Source organism: Epinephelus moara, chromosome 24, assembly GCF_006386435.1.
Source record: "Epinephelus moara isolate mb chromosome 24, YSFRI_EMoa_1.0, whole genome shotgun sequence".
NCBI classification, from domain to species: domain Eukaryota; kingdom Metazoa; phylum Chordata; class Actinopteri; order Perciformes; family Serranidae; genus Epinephelus; species Epinephelus moara.
The window spans coordinates 44,770,521-44,781,024 of record NC_065529.1 but is presented as its reverse complement, the minus strand read 5'-3'; the positions used below and the strand labels follow the sequence as shown (position 1 = coordinate 44,781,024).

Here is a 10,504-nt window from a genome sequence, read left to right as displayed (position 1 = left end):
GCCATTTTTCTGCCATGGTTCGCGTCCTGTAGGCGATATTTTTGTGGGCGTGTTACACCAAAACCTGTTTCCCCCCGGCAATATTTTTGCAAGTGCACCGTTGCTGTAGCACCGCCCAGAACGATTGTGATTGGTTGAAAGAAATACAAGCAGCCGGGGCGTTTTTTTTCTCCAATCTTAAAGTGAGAGTCGGCCCAGCCAGACCTTTCTTTTCTTGAGAAAGGTCTGGTGAGCGAGACTAATGTAATACTGATGGTGTCCTCTCCTGGTTTTACAGGCTGCATTACAGTAAAGTGATGTCATTTTCTGAACTTACAGACTGTTCTTTCTGTTCTATTATTTACATTTACCCACTTTGTCATTATGTCCATATTACTGATGATTATTTATCAAAAATCTCATTATGTAAATATTTTGGTTGAAGCACCAGTTGTCAGTCCTACAATATTGATATCAAGCTATTTGCTCAACAATATTGTGATATTTGTTTTTTCATTATCGCACAGCCCTATTCTCAAATATGAATCCCTAAAGACTATTGTGTGAGTAATAAGAGTTAGAAAAAGAAATCTCAGAGTTAAAACTGAATGTAAAAATAATAAATATATGTCAAAAAAGTAAAAACGTGCAAATATGCATTCTGGAGAGCAGAGCAAAGGATTTTCTGAGGACAATGTGTAAGACAAGGCCAAAATACAAGTAGAGTTTGCTGTTATATCAAAAGTTGATATTTTGTTACAACAGCAAACTTCCATATGTCTGTCTTAATTACTCTGCATGTAAACATACTAATTAATACATGTTTGTATCTTCCAGGACCAACACCCACAAAAGTGGAAGAAGGGAGTAATGCCATTTTACCCTGTTTGCTCAGCACAAAGAAGAACATTGAGTCAGAGATGTTTGAATGGAAGAAAGACGGTCTGAAGGAGGTGTTCTTTTATAGTGGCATCAATTACAACAGCAATCGTCCAGGTCAGAGTAAGGAGTTCAAAGGTCGAGTCTCTCATTTTCCACATAAACTGAAACATGGTGACGCATCCATCACCATCAGAAATGCAAAGATGGCTGACAGTGGAATCTACACCTGTGATTTTCCACGTCTTCAGCCACGTCAGATATTCCACATTGAGCTTGATGTTGGTGAGTACTTTCATGATAAAGGTTAGAGAGAAACTAAACCCCCAAATCACTTCTCTTTAACTGAAAACCAATTTATGTTGGTGTTTAGTCGTGTTGTTGATCGAACAGGTCCAAATCAAAGTATGTGAATTCTACATTTGTGTTATAAATACGCACAATGACTGCCCATTACTGGTTGAAACATGGCTATTGCAGTGGAATTTTCCTGTTGGCTGATCTGATGGCAGGTGACATATATGGTGGCAACTTTGTTACCAGTCAACCCCAGGAGCAGTGTCAGCCGGGCAGCAGGTAAAGGCAGGGATCTACTGTAGGTGAAAAAGTCTAAATGTATAATTTACTAGGGCAACACACGGTCAAACAAACTAACAAACGTTTGACGACCGTGTGTTGCCCTAGTAAATTATACATTTTGACTTTTTTGTCTTTTGTGAGTGCTGTTGCCCACAAGTTTTTTTGGAATCATTCTGCAACTTGCACCCATTGTTTTTTTTAAAATATGGGAGTTGTGCGTCCTCCTTTCTTCATCTACTGTAGGTGCACTGATCTCTGTCGTAATAGACTGGTTCTTGAGACATGGAACGTCACCTCAGCTATGGGAAAGGATGTGCAATGTGGTGCAGTGTAATGTGGGCCCAGCACCTCACATCGGGGCTCAAGCACACTAAGCAAATGCTTAAATCTTTAGTTTATTTCAACAACTGACCTCCATTGCATTGGTAATCGCTTGAGCACCGTGTGAGTTAGCTTGTAACTTACTTCTTAAGATACTGAGAAGAGCTACCTGCTGTTGTTGGGCTTTCTTTCGTGCACCGCTGATATCAATGTCGATATGTCTTCGGATATGCGCTATAGCATATTTGAAGAGTTGCCTGTTGCGTTGTGTGTGTTTTTTCGACGGCATGGTAGCCATCCTTATACTGTATTATACTATACTATGCTATACTCAGTGGTCGAATTGTTAATTTTTAAGAAGGGGGATGCAATGTAGCTTTGATTTTTTTGCGTGCACACATCATCAAATATGACAGCACAGATGTGCAAAATTAATCAAGATAAAGAAAAATGGCACGACCTATACCTGCTGCCTTTTAAAAACACAAATAATACAGTAGTATTTCTATTGCAATACAGACAAAAAACATTTTAGAGTATAAATAAGAGTAGTTCTGAAATAGCTGTGAAAATTAATCTTAGAGTCACTCTTATCCTATAGACATTTCCTTAGCCAGTTCTCCTTACCTGTGAAGCCTTGGGCTGATAATTGGTGCTGCTGCCAGGTCCCTGTCCTGATACCTGCCTGGTTTCTCCCTGTTGCTCTTCTATCTATTGCAATAATATAGATAATAAATGTGCAAAGCAAAATTTATAATAGGATTAAGAATAGTAGTGGTGACAAAGCTGTGGAAATTGGTCGCAAAGTCACTTTTATGCTCTAGATATTTTTCTCAGCCAGTTATAATCTCTCACCTGTGAAGACCCTGCATGATCATCCTTGCTGGCCTCTGGTCCACTGTCTCCTCCCTGATCCTGCTCTTTATATTGTGGCAATAAAGATTTAAAAAAATATATGTGCAAAGCAATAGTGAGCACAAGTTCTTATTAAGGAGGAGTGGGTTTATTCCTAGCATGAAACTAGCAAGGTATTTAACATAGGCAACAATAACATTAGTGTTCTTGTTAACTAGCTTAACTTGATATATTGGCATCTATTAATTAGTCATCAATTAGCTAACATTATCTACATGCAACAGCATCACTCAACTTACACAGTTTGTTTGGAAGAAACTGTGCAAGTTTGTTTTGCTTCTTGCTGGCTGGTTTGCTGAACATAGTTAACACAGAGGAACTGTCCAGCAGCACACGTCTCGTCTGTGTGCGATTGATTCTGATCACAACATGACAGCGTGTGGTTGCCGCCTGGTGCCGCCTATTCATGGTGCGTTTAAAGACGGCTCGGAAAAACACGTAACCACATGTTGAAAACGAATTGAACGGTTGTAACGGCTGTCCCGTGGACATTGTCACGCTGTTTTGGCTGAAACACCTCTTCAGTGTCACACAGGGGTCAAGTACAGTTCCGGTGGAGTGGCAGACAGGGGTCATGGTTTCTAATTTTTAAAAAAGGGGACCGGAGGGTGTGCTCCAGCTCTCATGGTGTCACACTGCTCAGCCTCTCCTGGATTATAGAATCTCAGATCCAGGAGGAGCAAGACAGATTGCGTCCTGGCCATGGAACAGCTCCTCACCCTTACAGGGTTACTGGAGGAGTCGTGGGAGTTTGCCCTCCCAGTTTAGATGTGCTTTGTGGACTTGGTGAAGGCTTACATTCACCCATCCTCATGTGACCTGAGTGAGAGCTGTGTGACTGTGTCCTTGGCAGGAAGTCAAACACATTTTCAGTGGGTGTCACCAGGATCGTCCCTTTTCATGAATAAGACCTCAGTATACAGTCAGGGAGAGGAATGTGTTTGGTTGGGGACCTCAGAATCACTTCTCTGCTTTGCTCAGTTTTTCAGAAAATTGTACTGAAGGGAGGGAAAATGTAAATGCTGCACTGCACAGTTCACCAAATCATAGGTGCTGTTTAATGTGATTTGCAGAAGGCAGCCCAGTGTGAGTGTATTTCTACCAGCCATGCAGCAGCTTCCCAACAGCTGGATGCAGCAGAAATACTGAGTGTAAACAGGCTGTTTGTCTCAGTACAGTAAACACACACTGCACAATGCAACAAAACACCTAAACAAATTGTATGTATGTAGTTGAGTTTTACTTTAGTTATTACAATTGCGTCAGTTGAATATAAGTTATGCAATAATACGAACTCATGTGTCAGTGACTAATGTCGTCTGTTTTTTATTTTCATCAGTGGAGAGGGGTAACCCCGGATCTGGAGTGTCGTCACACAGCTCAGGTTTGTCAACTCAAGCATCACGTCACCCTCATACAAAGACCATAACATCTGCATGTTTACATAAATGATAGTTTTGACTTGTATCATAATTTCATGGGTATATACAGACAATAAGACAAGATTAAAGACACACATCATCTTGTGTACAGTCTGTCTCTTATCTAAAGTGTGAGACCCGTGTGACCTGCCTGTGTTACAGCCTCACAGAGCTGCTGCCTGGCTGTAGACTCTGAGTCTGAGCTCATGAACACTTGTGTTGGAGAGATTCTCCTTCTCCACCTTGAACCCCAAAAACATTTGAGGGAAATTTGTGATTTTGGGCTATATAAATATTGACTTGACCAGTATTGTCACCACTACAATATGCTGTCTTTTCTTTTAGGAACTTTTCAACTCTTGACACATAACATGATGTTAGGATGAAAACATTTGGACAGATTTGTTCAGTACACAGAGCAAAATGAACAGTTATTAAAATAACAAACCTAGTTTTAACTTACCTGTGGAAAGGGCCGTAGCCAGTGCAGATCTTTGACCTTTAAAGATATGCTATGCTTTAAGTATATACTGTGCTTGCCTGGTTCCAGACCTTTTGAATTCACCCACTCCACTGAGGTTGAGTTGACTGATTCTTGTTCGGCGTCGTGACATGAAACAGTGTTTTCTCAGTTAAAGCAAAAAACCTTTTTCCTTGTGTTCAGCACCACAGACAGCGTACAAGCGGTGTTAAGCATCTGTATGCTAAATTTAATTCTGTGGTCTCGTACATGTTCCATCTTAAAGTGGGTAATCTGCAAAACAAACTAAACCTGCACTTCTTCACACATCATGACTTTCGGAATTTGTGCACAATGAAGAGACGCAGAAATCCAGGAAAAAAAAATTAAGGCTTGCTTTTTGGTTTCCTTTGGTTACCAGCTTCTCAACCATAACAGGAAAACATTTTACTGCACAGTGGCGCAGTGGTTAGCATTGTTGCCTCACAATGTGATGGTTCCTGGTTTGAATCCAGGGTGGAGGAGACCTTCTGTGTGGAGTTTGCATGTTCTCCCCATGTCAGCGTGGGTTTCCTCCAGGTGCTCCACCTTCCTCCCACAGTCCAAAGACATGCAGGTTAACTGGTGACTCTAAATTGTCCGTAGGTGTGAATGTGAGTGTGAATGGTTGTCTGTCTCTATGTGTCAGCCCTGTGATAGTCTGGCGACCTGTCCAGGGTGAACCCGGCCTCTCACCCGATGTCAGCTGGGATAGGCTCCACCCCCCACATGATCATCAAGAGGATAAATGGTTACAAATATGGATGGATTTTACACAGATTGAGTTTGTTCCTCCTTCCTTCATGTTGTTGTAATAGAACAAGTACTTTTGTCTGATTTCTGTGAGCTCACAGTTAATTTAAGAAATGTTGATCAGAGAAGCCACCAGTGTGTCAAAATAAAGTACAACCTGAAGGCTTTTGAGCTTCATTTTGACGTACATCACTGAGGTGGGACATGTTCTTAACTAAACAAATACCTCTGAAAGTGTGTGATTTTAACATTTCAACAGACATATTTGACAAAGACTTGACAAGTAATGCACAAGGTTCAGCAGCAGAGTTAAAGACTTCCACAGTAGTAATAACTTTAACCCTCTTGTTCTGTGTTTCAGACCGGACGTTCAGGAAAGTGATGATTGGAGTTGCTGTCGGATTTCAGACCGGACGTTCAGGAAAGTGATGATTGGAGTTGCTGTCGGAGTTCTCGCAAAATGTTTGTTTTTGTAGGAGTTTGTTTAACTCAGTCTGGAAATGTTTGTTTTTGTAGGAGTTTGTTTAACTCAGTCTGGAAATTGCTGTAATAAAGGTAAGTTTAAATAATGCATTTTATCAGTGTATCTATAATGTGCAGACAGTTACACAGCAGGTACTGTGACTATCTTGTGTCATGATTCTTATCGGCTCTCTGTTCATGCACATCAAAGTGGAAACACGTCTAAATAGATGTTTTCACTGATCTCTCAAATAGAGATACTTAAAAATCTATTTTAAAAAACTCATACTGGTGATGAAGGGCGACAGTAGCTCTCTGTTGGTTTTTCACCATGGTGAGGGGGGTTTGTTGCATCGAGCCATGCCGTGGGACAACACAAGTGTGTGTCCACTGCGTCACATAACCACCAAAGTGCAGCTTGATGACGTGTTAGAGCCTGTCACCTGCAACTCTTCCTCTGACAACTCTCTCAGGCTGCTTCTGTTTGTCGTCTCCCTCACTGCAGTATTTAAAACTGATCCGCTGACCAAGTACAGCAGAATATGTCCATGTCTGCTTGATGCCTCCGCACCGGAGATAGCTGTGGCCACAAAAATCTTTTTCTGTACATTCCTCAACATCATATCTCAGGAACAGAAGGGGAGACATTTGGTCAGATACTGAGTTGGTGACACTAATCTTGGGTGTCCACCTTGAAACTGTGCTGATTGTATAGATGTGTAAAGCATCCATGTTTTCACAGACATGGATGTAAACTGTAAGAGAAACTTGACCTGAGTTTTGTAAATGTCCACAGAGGAGTGGAGAGGGCAGCTGATGATCTTTTGGGCTGTGGAAATGACCGTCTGGGGTGCTTTTTTTTTGTGCTTGTCGAGCAACTGGTGAACCACGCAGAGAGGCAGTAACTTTGCCAGTTGCACCACAGCAACAAAGAAAGCACTCCAGAGGATTATTTTATGCAGGCAGGTGCAAAGCAACAAATGTGGTGCCAAGAGTCTTGAATCATAATCTGATGCAGAGACAATGGAAAGGAACCAGTGTCATATGAGGCCTTTTAGAAGAAGTGGTCAAGAGCTTGGATGTCTTGTTGAAGAGAGTAAAGAAGGAGAAGGAGTCATCATCGTCCATACAGGATGAATTAAAACATTAATAGTCATCTAAGTTTGAGACATGATGGGTCAAAGTTGTTCCTCAGCTGGAAAAAACAGGAACAAACAGTTCAGCCTCAGGTCAGGGGTCAGTTCCTGACTGAAAGAGAATCTGTTCCACCAAAACCTTACGGGAACTTTGGAAACTGAGGAACTGAACTCAGGAACTGAAAGTCATGTTTGTGAATTCTTGTTTGAAACAAAGAAAACTTTATTTCACAATACAAAAACATTTGTGAGTGTGCCATCCAGATAAAACCTGTAAAAGAGAATCATAAACCCTATTCCTGTTGTTGTCAGTGATTTTAACCCCATGTGAATCTGCCATGTCTGTAATTTGTAAAGTTAAACTTCAACCACCAATAACCAAACACAGAGGTAATATTACTCCAGTGCAAATCAGTATCTCTGTGATTTGGGGTCGTATATCAACCATCATGTTGTTAGGCAGAAACTTGACATCTTATCCAGGAGATAATGTTTGGCTTTGTTTATCCAGTGCACATGCAACAGGGTGTCAGTATAGACTGTGCAGCCTGATCAGTTCAAAGACAGAAAGGATTTTCATTAATGTTATTTTGTTTTCCTTCCTGCAGGTTCACCATGAAACAATCAAGATCAGCTTTAAAGTCTTCTGCAGAGGTGTGTGTGTGTTGTACTTCTTTTTTAGTGAGGACCACTTTGAGTTTTAGACCAAAAGAGTGATGACATTGTGTCTTCTGTCCTCAGCCTCTTAAAGGCCAGTTTGAAAGTTGTGACAGGTTAAAGGTTTGAATCAGGTATTGTGTGTGTGGTTGCAGTTGTGGTGATGGATGTGAGAAAGACAAAAAGTAAAGTTTTGGGGGTCGGGGCAGCACTTAACAGATTTTTACCAAATCTGAATTGTAACTGTAAAGCTGTAAAGACAATTATTAAGTGCTTTAGATAAAAGAGTTATATTTACTTAATATATAACTGCAGTCTAATAACCACTTACTTTCTGCTTCCAGCACAAAATGCCTGTATATTACATACGATTATACCAATTATAAAACACTTACATCTGTCCAAACTTTTTTTTTTACATTTTTTTCTCATACATAAAACTTTAACTAGACATCAATCATTATTATTAATCAGTAATCAATCAAACTAATATATCAAAATGTCACTACTGAATGTAATTGAGGGTTTTTTTAATATCATGTGTGATGGGAGTTGTTGAGATTGTTTCATTTATTAGTTTAATTTATTGATGATCTTAACGGCCATGATCAAGAAATTTTACCTCCTTAGTTCTATAAATGATGTGTAGATGGTACTGTCTGATTGAGTACGAATTAAAGCCTGCATCACAGAAACACTTCGTACATTGCAGCCAAAAACAACCCATAATTCTCTGTGTACTAGTGGTACAATAAAAGAAGGAGCACAATACAAGATATATTTGATTACGGCAATAAAAAAATAGATGAAGATCAACAGAGTCGGACTAGTCACATGAAATGTGATGAATAATTTGATTAATAATAATAAATAATTATGTGATGGCAAAGTAGGATAATGAAACAATAAAAGCAACGTTCAATGATCCAAGTTAGAAAGGGACCAACCTCTTTAAAGAGGGTTGAGTCTTGTCTGCTGAAGTGTAAAGACCCTGACACACCAAGCTGACGGTCGGCTGTTAGTCAGTGTCAGGCTGTTAGTGAGAATCTGTCGCCCTAGTCTTTGCAGTATGTCCCGCACCGTTGGCCGTCGTCAGATTCAGCATGTTAAAACGGCTCTTATTGTCAGTTCAGCTCAGTGCACAAGAAGAGAAACGGAAGTGAGGAAAGTAAACAAACAGCTAAAGTCAAGAGGAAGTGAGATCAAAACAAACTTGTTACGTAAGGTCAGATTATTTTCTTTAGCCATTGAGCTCCTCTGCAGAAACATTTCCTGATGGTTTGTTTTTGTTCACCGGGGCACGGTAAATATCATTTGTTCTTGTTCTGTGTTATTAATGAGCTAACCGGCTAACTAGCGTCTTCTATTCGACCTGTCTGTCTTCCAGTTTCCCTTTTTAAATTAAGTTTATGGACTATCGCCGTCTACTGCTGTGGAGAATTATTTCCTCTCATACAGGCTCAAAACGTTTGTGCTGGTTGGCTGTTGGTTGTAATCTTGACGATGTGCAATCTTGACATTCCCTAGTTTGGTGTGTTTGGGCCATAAGGACAAAACATCACAGTCACCCTCTGTAATCAGGTGATAATCAGGTAACTTGAAACGACCAGGAGAGTCCTGATTGAAGATTTTAGGAAGAGATTAAAATACCTGTAGTGTAACTTGTAATTTGACAATGAAGTGACCAAAACATCATCAACAGAATCTTAAATTATCAAAGTGACAGGCAGCTAATGAAGAATGAAAGTTTGTTTGTGTTCTCCTTTAATTAGTTGAAATCCAAACAGCACCATGTTTAAAAAAAATTGAAGACAAGTGACTTCTGACTGATTCCTTAATAAAGAGAACTATGATCGTCCAGACGAAATGAGATTAAACCATTTCATACTTACTCACCATCTGTGGTTGTTAAAAACAACTAAATCTGACTGATGATCCTCAGCTGAAGGAAACAAGATGGCTCCTCCACTGTCACTTTTTAATTTCCAGACAAAGTGTTGAAATACCTGCTAGCAGGTGGTCAGTTAATCACAGGGTCGGTGGTTTGATCCCCGGCTCCTCCTGTCCACATGTCCAAGTGTCCTTGAGCAAAACACTGAAGCCCAAATTGCTCCTGATGGTCAGACAGCAGCTTGCATGGTAGCTGGCTGACATCAGTGTGTGAATGAGTGAATGAGGAAGATATAAAGTGCTATATAAATGTAGTCCATTTACCAAATATGATCCTGCAGCTTGTAGTTGTTAAAGGTCCTAACTGAGCTCCACATGGACATTAACAGAAACATGAGACTTCACTGAACTAAAGCCTGCTGTCACGCTGTCAAAGAAATGTGAATATTTTGGAGCTAAAGTGAAATATAATGGGACTTATTGTTTATTTTGATATTGATCATTGGGACAAACATGTACTGCTTCTTTTTATTGGTTAAGGTGCTAAGCCAGAGTCTGTCAGCTACAGTTACACACTGAACTATACACTCAGTGTCCACTTTATTAGGTACACTGTTGTTGACTGTCATATTTAGAAGCTCATGCATGTTTCTGTTGTTCTCTGATGATGCTCTTGCAGGTATCATGTAATTTCAGGCAGAGCTTCATCATTTCTGTTCAAACGTTTGAATAAAACATCAAAAATGTCAAACTGTGTGTTGGGACTGTTTTGGATGTTTCTGTGCTCAAACTTTGATATTAACATTTTTAAAGTGGGACTTTTTTTCAGGGAGCTAAAATACATTTTATTGCTGATCTTGTCCACAGCAGTACATTTCTTAGCCTCCATGTCAGACTCCAGCCTGTTTCTCCAAACTGGAGGCGTGCTGTCTGACATCTACTGTAGGTAACACTCTGACTATAGACAGGTACCCCACACAAGTTCACTTCAAAAAATCTGAACTATGCCTTTA

At 40.1% G+C, this 10,504-nt stretch overlaps 1 long non-coding RNA gene across 1 annotated transcript; it reads left to right on the top strand.

The window, feature by feature from the left end:
* The first annotated feature begins 5,839 nt into the window (after positions 1 to 5,839).
* On the top strand, positions 5,840 to 10,242 carry LOC126385713 (uncharacterized). Its single transcript, XR_007569436.1, has 2 exons — positions 5,840 to 5,901; positions 7,553 to 10,242. It is a non-coding gene; the product is annotated as an uncharacterized LOC126385713 (long non-coding RNA).
* The last annotated feature ends 262 nt before the right edge of the window (positions 10,243 to 10,504 follow it).